Source organism: Sander vitreus, chromosome 11 (genome assembly GCF_031162955.1).
Source record: "Sander vitreus isolate 19-12246 chromosome 11, sanVit1, whole genome shotgun sequence".
In the NCBI taxonomy this organism is placed as follows: Eukaryota; Metazoa; Chordata; class Actinopteri; order Perciformes; family Percidae; genus Sander; species Sander vitreus.
Genome location: NC_135865.1, coordinates 25,628,537 through 25,641,462, shown reverse-complemented (window position 1 = coordinate 25,641,462; position 12,926 = coordinate 25,628,537).

Sequence of the window (12,926 nt, the reverse complement as noted above, 5' to 3'; positions counted from 1 at the left end):
AAACGGGGCCCAGGTCATGGATGGAGGGAAGGTCAGTGCCAATGATCCTCTCTACAGCCCTAATTGTCCGTTGCAGTCTGGCCCTATCCCGTTTGGAGGATGACCCAAATGGACAGTGATGGAGGTGCAGATGACAGACTGAATGATGGCTGAGTAGAAAGTGGTCAGCAGTTCCTTAGGCAGATTAAACTTCCTTAGCTGTCGCAGGAAGTATAACCTCTGCTGGGCCTTTTTCTGGACAGAGTCAATGTGGGGAGACCATTTTAGGTCCTGTGAGATGGTTGATCCCAGGAACCTAAAGGAATCCACAGTGGCCACTGTGTTGTTCTGGATGATGGGGAGGGTGGGGGGGGGGCAAGTGGTTCTGACTGCACCATTGGACCAGCTGTTCCACCTACTGTCTTTAAGCAGATTCATCACCATCCTCAATCAAACCAATGACAGTGGTGTCATCTGCAAACTTTAAGGAGTTTTACTGACGGGTTCTTTGAGGTTCAGTCATTGGTGTAGAGGGAGAAGAGCAGCGGGGAGAGGACACACCCCTGTGGGGCACCAGTGCTGATGGACCGGGTTTTGGATGAGATGCTCCCCAGTCTGACATGCTGCTGCCTGTCAATCAGGAAGCTGATGATCCACTGACAGGTGGCGGCAGGCACTGAGGACTGGGTGAGCTTCTGATGTAGGAGTTCAGGGATGATGGTGTTGAAGTCATTTTAGATAAGGAAGGAGCAGGACTTTCCTTTTCTCTTTTTAGCCCTATTTGCACAGGAATAGTATTACCTGGGGCCTGTTTCAGGAAGGAGGTTTAACAAACCCTGAGTCTAATCTCTGAGTTGATTTACCCTGAGATGGGAAACTGAGTTTTCGGTTCCAGAACAGCTGATATGAGTTGGTTCAATCAACTCGGAGTAGGTTCACTCAGAGTTAAGCGCGTGCACCACCACTATAAAAAGGCAGCATGAATGGAGCAATGATACTACGATTCACCATGGTAACAACCACAAACAAAGCAACACAGCAGCTGCTGCAAAAGAGAATCTGCGTGGGAGAAAATTGCTGCTGGAGTCAATGCGCAAGCTCTAATATAGTGTATTAATTTCATATTTAATCATAAGTATAATATTACTGGTGAAATGGTATTGAACCTATAATCTATTTCATTTAGGTGCAATCATGTGGGTGAAAAAGTCCTAGGCTTATAACGCTAGCCTTCGGGGGCAGAGGGTAAAGTAAAAAGAAATCTCTATTTATATACATCTATCATAAATAGATCATCATCATCATCATCATCTCTCTCTCTCTCTCTCTCTCTCTCTCTCTCTCTCTATATATATATATATATATATATATATATATATATATATATATATATATATAATAATATATGGTGATTATCAATATATATATATATATATTTTTTTAATCTCGCTGTCTCTGTTGCTTTTCCTCGGTTTCCTACAATATATGTATTTATGCTACTATTTGTTTTCCCGTTTTATGGAACAAAATTGCTGGCTGGATTATGTTAAGTGGCAATGTTTTTTGAGAGAAGTGCTATGTTTTCTTGTTGCATGCAAATCACAATGAGCTAGCTGAGGTCCATCCATTTTATTTTAATTTCTATTTGTAAAGGGCTTTCATAATACTCAAAGACACTTTACAGAGTGTCTTTAAAGAAAAGCACACACTAAAATATATATAACATGACATTAAAAGCAGCCCTAAAAAGGTGAGTTTTGACTTGTGATTTGAACATGGACAAATTGGTGCAGTCTCGGATGTGTTTGGGGAGAGAGTTCCAGAGGGAAGGGGCAGCTATAGAGAAGGCTCTGTCGCCCCAGGTCCGGCGCTTGATCCAGAGTGGTGGAGACAGGAGGTTGGCATCAGAGGAGAGGAGGAAGGAGTGTGGTGCTGGAGTAGGCCGGCAACATGGGAGTGGGCCTGATTTTGCAGGGTTTTGTAGGTGAGGAGGACTTTAAGTTGGATTCGTTGTGAGACAGTAGAGGATCTGAAGTACAGTAGTCTATATTGACAACGCTTCATTTAGGGGACCGCTCCAGTGCTGACGGGAAATTTACCGGATGTCTCTAATTTTTGGCCGGATGTCCCATACCTTCTGCTTTCGTGGTTAACAACTAGTTCAATCAACTCAGGGTTTCCCAATCCAGCAACGCGCACGTTCACATAAAAGCGGCGGTGTTTGCACAGCTTGACCAATCGCAAACATCTACCAGAGCCGCATATTTTACATAAGAAGAGCAAACTATAATTCTACATAAATATGAAGAACACAGACACGGTTTTACAGGCAAAACGCAGGAAGGAAAGCTGGCAAAAGAAAAAAGCCGACTCTGTTATGCGTAAATCACAACATTTATCAATATCACTTCAAAATATAAAAACACAATTCAAACCGATGTGTGGCATTGGCAACACACGGCTCAAGAAGCCGACAAATATCCCTTACGTAATTCTGTTATTATTATTATTATTATTATTATTATTATTATTATAATAGGGGGCTATGTGAGGATGCTCTTTATAGACTTTAGCTCTGCTTTCAATACAATAACTCCTGGGAGACTTGTCACTAAACTCATCGATTTAGGACTCCCCCTATCCATCTGCCAATGGATTATGGACTTCCTGACCAACCGACCTCAAACTGTAAGAATAGGCCTACACATCTCCTCCCAACCCACACTCAGCACCGGCTCCCCCCAGGGCTGTGTGTTGAGTCCCCTGCTCTACTCTCTCTACACATATGACTGCACCCCCATCCACTCTACCAACACCATCATTAAGTATGCGGACGACACAACCGTGGTTGGTCTCATCTCAGACGACTCAGCCTATCGGGAGGAGGGCCGCAGACTGGTTGAGTGGTGCAAGGACAATAACCTCATCTTGAACACATCCAAGACAAAGGAATTAATCGACTCCACATTAATGGGGAATGTGTGGAAAGGGTTCCTGTCTTCAAGTTCCTAGGCACACACATCGCAGAGGACCTCTTTTGGACCAGAATCCTCAGGATAAACCACCTGGAGGAGAAGCTGCCGGTGTCCTAACACTGCTCCATCAAAAGTGTGCTACTGATCCATGCCATCCATGATCTATGCCAGCTGCTCAGCAGCGGATAGGAAGGCCCTCCAGAGGGTCATTAACACCGCCCAAAAGATCACCGGCTGTGCCCTGCGCTCCCTGCAGGACATCTTCAGTTCCTGCTGCCTCACCAGATCTGCCAACATTCTAAGAGACCCCTCACACCCCGGACATCATTTGTTTGCACTGTTGCCCTCTGGCAAACGCTTCATGTCCATCAAATCCCAAACAAATAGACTCAAAAACAGTTTTTACCCCACTGCAATACGGACACTGAACACTGCCAGTCACCTTCACACACCGTCTGCAACAACTGGCACCACCACACCAGGATTTAGGGACTGAGCCCCTCTGAGTGTCGAACTGTATGCACTGTAAGCACTCACTTACCATCCATGCTACCTCATTGTTTTATGTATGCACTGGCAATTGCGGGTATGTGTGGTACGTTTGGGGGGGGGGTGAGAATGGCTGGACACTATATTGCTTCTACAGTCTTATTTTTTTTATGTTTTTAAATTCTATTTTATTTATTTATAAGAGTAATGCCATCCAATTTCATTGCATCCTGGACAATGACAATAAAGAATTATATTCTATTCTTACAGTAGTTGCTATGAGCAAATATTGTAACTCAACATTTTATGACCTTCTCCAAACCTTTAAAGAGTTACATATTGTTGCTAGGAATGCCTTCTGTGCTATCTGGATTTTAATTTTATTTATGGAGCCTAATTTGCCATTTATGTATTGATTATAGTGTGCCAGATGCGTAAATGATAGTTAGGATTAATATCTGCATGTGTCTTCAAGCTCAGTGTTAATTCTGGGAACTCAGCTTCCCTGAATGAGACACTAAGCTCCCTCAAAAGCACCATTTGGGAGAGTTTTTGAGTGGATGTTACACAGTAATTGGCAATTTGTGACACTCTTCTCATGAGTTATTTAACAATGTATTGCTAATAGAAAAGACATGCTCTTATGCAGTACTTCTCTGACTCACATTTACATACACACATGTTGTTCACATATACTTATTGTCCAGAGTTTCTGTAATTTCCCTAAAAAGCAACACTGTAATCCTCTGCAGCTATGGGCTAAATCCATCACTCATAGATTTTGCTGTAACTGGAGCTGCTGAGGCTGGATTGTTTCATTCTGCAGTAATGTGGGGAAACTTTATAACGAGGGAGTGGGAAAATGCAGTTCTTTTTCCCATCGATGACATGTTAATATTTGACTGACCAATGAATATTTTGAACAGTCACAAGCTTTAAATCCACTAAAAGTAACCAGTGAACAAATGCAAACTGTGTGAAATCTTGGGGGGGGGGGGAAAAAATAGCCTTAGAAATAAATAATTGCTTTGCATGCCAGACAAATATGAGTAGCCAAGTACTGTCAATTCTTCTGCTGCAAGCATCAATCTCAGGTTGGTGAAGATTGAGATGAGACTGTGGAATTTTAAAACGGTTACAAGATATTCTCACATTTTGAGATTGCTCTTTTTCAAAAGGCTCCAGAGCTGCTTGAGGGAGGAGGGCTCTGCAATCTGTAATAACGCTTTAGGAGACAAATTTACATGTTGCTGGCTTGAAATAGTGGGGGGAAAAAAGTAATACTGGATTTTCTTCACCTCCCCAGGGCTTAATAAATATTTTGGTTTGGAGCAAGATATCTCTACTGAGCAGATTGTCATTTCATTTGGAGGCTGGACCTTTAGGATTTTATTACAAATCGTAAGGTGTCTACAAAATCGACTTTTAGTATTTTAACATCAATACCTCCACCAAGGAGCAGGATTACGGAAAAACGAGACTGTCCACCGCTGCAAAACGCCACAATGTTTACGTTTATAGTGGCGGCGTCTACTAGTGGCACTAGTAATTATGAAAGGAGCCAGTGTTGTTCTCAAGACCACTGTTTAAAGGTCTCGGAATCGACCACATTTCTACTCTGTCTTGTCTCGGATGAAGAGGACTCAGGATTTTATTTTAAGACCACAACTTTAGGGATATCACTAAATTGCCTGCATTGTCTGATTTGTGTTAACATCATTACTGTGATTGGATGTCAAACCTTCTGCTTCAAATGCAACCAATAACTTGACTCACTTCTAGACTGAAATGTGTAACTGTTAACCCCCGTTCCCAGTTTATTTGCAAAACGCCTAAAAGAAAACACACAGCAGTGTGTAAATTCTGCAATTTAACTCTAACCTCCACAGCTGGGACCACCTACATTTTGTATCTGCACTAAGTAAGGAAGCATAAGGCCGGTTACACACTGGATGTGTCGCGCGAGTGTCAGGTGCGTGGAATGTCTGTTTATATTTCGGCTCCCATGTTAACAGGTTAGAGCTTACACACTGCCTGCGTGACACGCGCATCTCGGGCGCGGCTCGAGCCGCACCGAAAACGCGTGCCTGCTAGAAATAGAACCAACGCCTATTTTTCACGCGACACGCAATGTGTACGCGACACGCAATGTGTTGGAAGAGTTTCGAGGCGAAATAGAATAGGAAAAGATGTTTATATGTCTTTTAGATACAAATACATATTAATAAATGACATGTTGATGTTTCAAAGTCTCTAGGTTTTGATATAAATGTAATAAAAAAAAAAAAAAAATATATATATATATATATATATATATAATCGATTTTCTAATATTGCACTTGTCAATACAGAACGAAATATTCTGTAGCCTATTTTGCCGTCAATACTGCCGACGTTGTCTTTGCTGTAATCAAATCAGTCTATATTTATGTTTAACATGGTATTTAATTTTATCAATGGGAAACATACATGTGTCCAGACAAGGCTAGCAGCAGCAGCACCGCGTCAGACACGTTTAGTGTGTAAAGACACAGGAAACATCCACGCAGCTGACACGCAGCTGACATGCAACAGAAACGCCATGCAGGCAGTGTGTAACCGGCCTAAAGAAAGGTAAGAGTAAGTGGTGCTAGCGAGGCTAGCTATCTAAAGTTATCAATCTGCCTCTGTACCAAAACTCTTAAGAAATCTCTTCACCCCTCACCGAAAGGGATTTAGCGAATATTAGCTAGTTGTGTATATACTGTATGTTTCAGTTGTTTGGTCTTGGTTATGACTCGGTCTTGCTCTGCCTTGGTCTTCTCTCGGTCTCGATACACTCTGGTCTTGGTAATGATGGTCTCGGTTTAGGGGTTCTTGATTACAACACTGATGGGAGCAAAGCAGGAAGAAAAGTGACAAAGTATACATGGATTTCTCTGCAACGTCATCACTGCTTGCGCACGCAACCGGGGGGCAGAAAGAAGACGTGTTTTGTGTAGCTAGTAGTAGTAGCAGCATAGCGTAAGTCAAAATGCCAAGGAGTTGTTGCGTGGTTAATTGTACAAACAGAGCCAGTGATGGGTGCCTGATGTTTAACATACCTAGTGGGGAAGCATGCTTTTGCCAAAAACCAGTGGAGGTTATGGCTTCAAGCCATAAGAAGGGCAGATTGGGGTCATATGCAAGAGTCAGGCTCCCATTGTCTCAATCAGAAAAGTTGCAGCTTGTTCAGTTGTTCAGCTAAGTGATATCTACCTTTTTAGACAAGACAAGTTTAGACTGCTAGCTAAAGCTACGCCGATGTTTTGCTAACGTTAGTGCAACATCTGTAACTATTACGACTGCCTTCGGAGTTTCTTATATCTGCGTCCACATTGTCAAGATAAGACCTATGGCGTTAGTGCTCCTTTTGTACCATAATTTTATTAAATGAAATATTAAGCTTCGCTCCTACAAGATGGGTGGGTTTTTATTACGTTACACACAAAGCTAACTGGCTATAGTTGGCAACATTAGCTAATGTACAGGCTGAGACAGCGGCAGTAGAGTTTTGGTGAGCTAACCACGACAGTGTTGGCGCCCTCTCGCCCACAATCAACCTCTGCTGCTAAAAACAGTCAACCTGCAGTGATGTTTTGAAATGGAGACACACATATCGTACCTTTTCCCGGAAATCCTGGCCATTATTTTAAGGCATAAACCAACCATAGGGGTACACTCAGGGGAAGCTAACCCTGCTGCTAACATTGGCTATTATATTAGCCTAAAATGATAATAATAGCCATATATATATATATATATATATATATATCACAGTAACACTGCAAAATTAAAGACCGACAAACAGATCCGACTAAAATCACGTGTTATTGAGTCAGCAGTTGCATACAAACGATAAGGAAAGCGTCAATGCTTAAGTTTGTCGCAGTAGCGGACCAGCTCACCAATCTGGCTTTCTGCCCCTGGTATGCGCACGCACCCTGTAATGTTTGTAAACAGGAAACCCGTGTATAAGAGCACCAAATTCCAGAGATAGGTTGGGGTGGTGGATGGGTCAAACAAACACAGTACTTTCCCCAAGGAGCCAGAGTTTTGTGTCGTTTTTTAACTTTACAGAACATATGGAACTACGTCATGTTCTGCGTCAAGTAGGTAACCAGAAGTGAATTAAAATTAAGTAACAAACAAATGTACTGATTTTAACACAAACCACAATCTTTTTCTAATTAACCAAGGAATTTTGATGCATAAACCTAACCAAACACCTTTAAACCGCGGCCGTTACATTCTCTGGTTTAGATATGACGACAGAAAACTCTCCTGTTATTTGTGTCGATTGTCCTAACACTGTTAGGGGCGTTCATTTATGAAACGCGCCTATGGGTCGAATTAGAGGGTAGGAATAAATTATCAATGTCGTCGTATGGTTTGGAGAACTTGTTTAGAAAAACTATTTGGTTTTTAAATTGGTAGAAGGTTGTAGAATGGGCCAAAGAAGAACCCATTCAATTTGGGGGTCGATCCAAATCACAATCAGTTAAATGTTATTTTTTTTCCTTTCGTTAGGTTTTTTTTCTATTGCTAAACGACAGTGGGCACAACTGAAGCCACATGTGCAAAACTCAAACTACAAAACTCTGCATTACCAACAGTCACCTGAACTTTCACAGTTCACATCACCTGCAAAACTCATTCCAAGCAACACAACTCTTAACACACATCTCATTCAGGCTTAGTGCAGAAAAACGCTAAACAATCCTCATCTAGATAACGCACACTGTCACTCAGAACAAGCTGAGAGTAAGAACACTAGCGTCAAAAACACCAATACAGAAAATACAAACTTTTCATCTTTACAGTTTGAACAAGTAACTTCACACTACTCAATAGTTTCTTTAAAGAAAAGATATAGATTTTATAATATACCAATTTTTACGTAAGGTAAACAAGAAGGAATGAAAATAAGCAGTTTGCACCAATATAGCATTTTGTCCCTAGTAATTTATGGAATTACTGGAAAAAAAACTAAAGGTACATAACAGTAACAAAGAATAGTGTGACTAATCTTGCCTCTCTCCAGCATCATGCGGCAAGTTTTCTTCATCACATTGGATGTCTGCATCATCTCTACATACGAATGAGTGTGGTGTTTCCATTGCATTCACCTCCATTACTTTCTGAAAAACAGTAAGAACACAGTTTTACTATAGTAAGGAAGTGTTCTATAACTTAGGGCTCTATAATTGCTCTTCTAGTTTGGAATGTTTTGATTCTCAGAAGTCACACGTATGAGGTTTGCCTGATGAAACGTCATAAATAGAGTACAAAGTGATCGACAGTATGCAGGATCCAAAAGATCCTTCCCAGTTAGAGTTTTTGATTTGACACCCCTGTCTATAAGACTTTCTGGTGTTGAAGAAGTCTGAAGTAAGCATTGAAACATTTCACTTTCTCTTCATAGCTGTGCTACAAATCCCCAGGGCATTGTTAGGACAATGCACACATGATCACATAATCACACACAATCATGATCACAGCCAGGAATACCAAATGACTGAGAGGCTAGAGATCATAGTGAGTTCACTGTTCTCTGGACAAAACGCTTCTCAATGTTCTTGACAAACACAATTTAGTCTCAAAACGTCATTCCCTTAATTTCCGTCCGTGTCCATAAAGACACCAGGGGTCTAATTTATAAAACTGTGCGTAGGATCCTTACTATAAGTGTACGTGCGCTCAAAAGCCCAAAATGGCGTACGCCAAAAAAGTCAGATTTATAAAAGCGTGTGTACACACACCTGTAAGCAATGTTCCCTGATGCTGATCAGTGTATGAATGACACTGGCAGTTGTTACACTGAATCATGACTGGCGGAGAAAAAGCAAAAAACTTCTCAGATGTTCAGGAATTGCTGCAAATTGAATGATAATTTCGGCCTGTTCTTGCACAGTGTAGGGAAACCTGATCTATAACTACATGACACGCTAACGAGTTATATATTTGAACGTTCAAAACTAAATCATTGCCCATATGTTGATCCTGCTGTTTGAAGAAATAGCATAGGTTGGGCAAAGAGAAAAGTCTATTAAGGTTAAATGGTGAAAAAAATATATAATAAAAAATATAAAGGAGCAACTCATTTAATGGAACTCCTTTGGTAATCATTTTTTTCATGCTGCTGCTTTGTGCAGCCTCTACTGATGGTCAGGTGTGATTGTTGCCATTCATCATTTTCCACCTGACTGTGTCTGAGCCACATTCATCTCTTTCCACCTGCCTGAGCAGAGCTGGGCTGCAGAATCACAGAGCCTGAGTAGGAAACAGAAAATCACAGTGATTGAACGTCAAGGGAAGCAGATGTCAAACTGGTGTTGGCCCGGAATGACACACAGGGCCCTCGCTTTCCCCTGTCACTTTAAACTGTTAAGTGACCTTCAAAATAGAAATGCTGCACCATTACTGCTATGCTGTCACAGTCGGATGGTGTATGCTGACGGATGAGCAGTGAGCTACTGAGGCCTTCAGAAAGCACTTAGATCATTAAGGCACGACCACTGGAGACGATATTGTGATGCCGTCTCAAGTGACCATAAAGGCCTTGATGAATTTGTTTAGGCTTTTCTCATGAACCATGCTACAAAAAGTAATGCACTGTAATTGTATTGTATGTATTCCATGTATTTATTTTTCTATTCCCCACATTGACTGCCGTTGTATAAGACCGTGAACATCCATGTAGATCGGGGAGGATGGTTGGGTCATAAAACACAGGGCTTTCAAGCAGGTGAGCTAAGTTCATCCCGGAAGAAGTTAAGGGGAAAACACAATACTTTCACCAATGCAATGGATGCTTGTGTCCCGGGAGTACTACTTGACGGGACCAGTGTTTTAACCAAAACCACAAGCTTTTTTTTCTAATCTTAACTAGTCATTTTGGTGCCTAAACCTAACTGTCGTCGCCGCTTAACAGTCAACTTTTGTCGGCATAACTTAACTGCAATGGCTCACATGTGTGTCGGCTAAACTTTTTCACGTGACCGGTCGGCAATCAACATAATTTCGTAACATATATACGAATTTGTGCATATTGTTGTGCATTTGGTTTCAATATCTTATGAACTCGTTCATGAGAAAGCGTTGAGGTGTTACACATAAGACCATGGGGACCAGGGATGCTCCCAAACAAAAGCAATTGAGACTACTATTTTGATCATTCTGATGCAATTAATGTTGTATAATCATTATAAAAATTAAAATTTGCGTGACATTTAGCACACATAAAAAGGCAACTTGAATGACATAGGTAGGCCTTTAACAAAATAGACAGACATGAACACATGAAACGGACATTATGATTTGGACACGATACAGATTGTTAGTTGTTTTTGTTGGTGGGATTACTTGGATTAGTGTTTTGTGCTTGTATGGAAATGTGTTGTCTAAGTGTGTCATTCATACATGCCTAACTGTGATCAGAGGAATGTGCAGGTATGTGTGAGAAAGTAGTGGAAGTAACATCTATCTATCTCTCTCAATAATAATAGTAGTAGTAGTAACAATGACAACTTGGGTTTGCAGGGAAGAAGAAGGCCGAGGAAGGCTTTCTGTCTACTGTAATTTAGTTTTCTTATCTTTCATGGGTGTCATTGCTTTTGGTCCGACCACAGACCTTCAGGAGGGAGCCTGTCCATTATGAATGAGTCATTATATAGCTGTTATTTTTCTTTTTTTTTAGGTTTTCTCTTGATCATCAAATAAATAAAACACAACTCAATTCTTTTGACAAGCTACTGTATCTTGTGGGAAATGGAAGATGGTCAATGAAAAGTGGTTCAGCAGCTAACTCTCAAAACTTATGATCAAAGATATCAGATGAGATCAAAGATATTCCCTGTGACAGATTCTGAGGATTGTTTCAAGCAGCTGCACCGTATAGCAGACCAAAGGGGCAGCTGGTTGTTGAAGATCCCCAGTAAAATTGCCACTGATTCCAATTAAGTAAAGCCAACTGAAAACGCAGCAAGATGCAAAATATTAAAATGCTATATCTTACAAAAAGCTTGGCATCCTTCCTGAATGTATACCCTGCATTATAATATTTACAAAGCACATGTTTTGGCATATTTATTGTGTACTAACTCCTAAGGAGAAAATGCTAATATCTCCTCTTGTATAAAAGCAACCCTGTCCCCTGGAAATTGTTTATTTATTACTAATTTGTTTTCCCAAATACATTGTGAGGGAAACATAATTGGTGCCTGGATTATCTTCTGTGGCAATGTCTTTTTCTAATAAAGGATGTGCTGCATTTTTGTGCAATACACAAGACATCGATGGCAGATGGTGAGTGTTCAAGGCTTAAGACATTGACCTCAGAGACTGGCAACACATTCTCCACCACTGATCAGGATTTACAATATAAGGACTAAACTAAAAGGAACACAAATAGCCTCAGACATCACTCACACACTGCACAGCCAGTACAGTCTTCTACCCTCAGGCCAGAGATACTGTCCACTCACTTTCAGGACTAAAAGAGCCATGTCGAGTTTCATGCCTACATCCATTAGACTCATGAATAGTTGATCTATTTATTTATTCATTTATTTATATATACATTTTTAACATTCTTTTAATGTTTTATTGACTATTCATCATGTATTTTGGCTTTGCGAGTTTTACCTACGGACTGTTGGACTGCTGGTGTGTGATGTGTGTGTGGTAGAGCCCTGCGCAAGACTGATTTCTTATTCCCACTCCTGCCCACTCCCAGTGGATTTCTGACCATTACTGCCCACTCCCGCAGCGTGTGTGTTCTGCACCCACCCGGTACTGCAGCGTGTGTTTTGGGTTTTGGGACCCACACACATTATTAGATTGATTTTCAACAGATTGATCATTGATTTGTGTCTTCTTTCGTCCCGCAGGAAAAACACTTTACTGTGTGTATTAATAAAGATATCATACATGTCTGTAAGAAGTAGCAAAATTGCGTTATTGTGCATAATTGCATTATACGTGTCGATGATGGACTTTATCTCCGTTGTCACTGGCGCCTGCAGTGCCTGTGCTCTACCCTCAACATGTCTTGATACAGTGGTTGGGTGAGGCAGAACATCCTTAACGTCAAATCTGCCGTATTTAGCAGCTACAATAACAAAATGTTGAAATATGTCAACAAAGCCTTGCCTGGCGAAGAGTCATACGGCCAAATGTCTCTACAGCAAAGTGCGACACATTTCTCGGTAGTATCTTTTTTAATATGTGAAGGAAGAAATGCTTTATCTTTGAAGGGAAGCTTACTTTAACCGGAGAGAATGGAGCAGGTATGTCGCCTCAACAGATGTGCCAGATTTGTGCCCATCGTAAACTAATACTTTTTCACATTTGTCACAACTAACAAAGTCCAGTTCTGTTCCATTTTCATCAGTAACAACTGAGAACATTTTCAAAATGTCAGACTTGCCTTGCTGCCTTTTGTTATGTAGTGACCTGCATTAA